Below are 305 nucleotides of genomic sequence, written 5' to 3'. Positions count from 1 at the left end.
TCATTCAGTGTGTGATTCTCTTCCCCTTCCTAGTCAGCATACCTAATCTTTTTGTTTTATTTAATCAGTAGGTATCCTTTTCTGACTTCTCTGATAATCCACATATCTTCCTGGGGAATAAAGAAGTGGTTTAAGTTCCCTTGTGAACTTGGTAGGCGAGCGGCCCAGCAGGCCCCTTCTCCTCCCCAACTGCACCTCCTGACCCGGCCCTGGGACGGGGCGGCCCCTGTGGTAGAAACGGACAAGAAGGGGAGAGCCCCCACCCTCTCCCTATTCTTGCCCAGCACACCCTCCTGCTGGGCCGG

General features: G+C 53.4%; 1 protein-coding gene across 1 annotated transcript in view; it reads left to right on the top strand.

Annotated features, from left to right (window-relative positions):
• DNAH17 (dynein, axonemal, heavy chain 17) overlaps positions 1-305 on the top strand; it is a 107,024-nt gene that overhangs the window by 43,230 nt on the left and 63,489 nt on the right.

The sequence above is a fragment of the Myotis davidii genome, unplaced genomic scaffold (genome assembly GCF_000327345.1).
Source record: "Myotis davidii unplaced genomic scaffold, ASM32734v1 scaffold991, whole genome shotgun sequence".
NCBI classification, from domain to species: domain Eukaryota; kingdom Metazoa; phylum Chordata; class Mammalia; order Chiroptera; family Vespertilionidae; genus Myotis; species Myotis davidii.
Note: the sequence above shows the minus strand (reverse complement) of the source record. Positions and strands in the feature narration are given on the sequence as shown.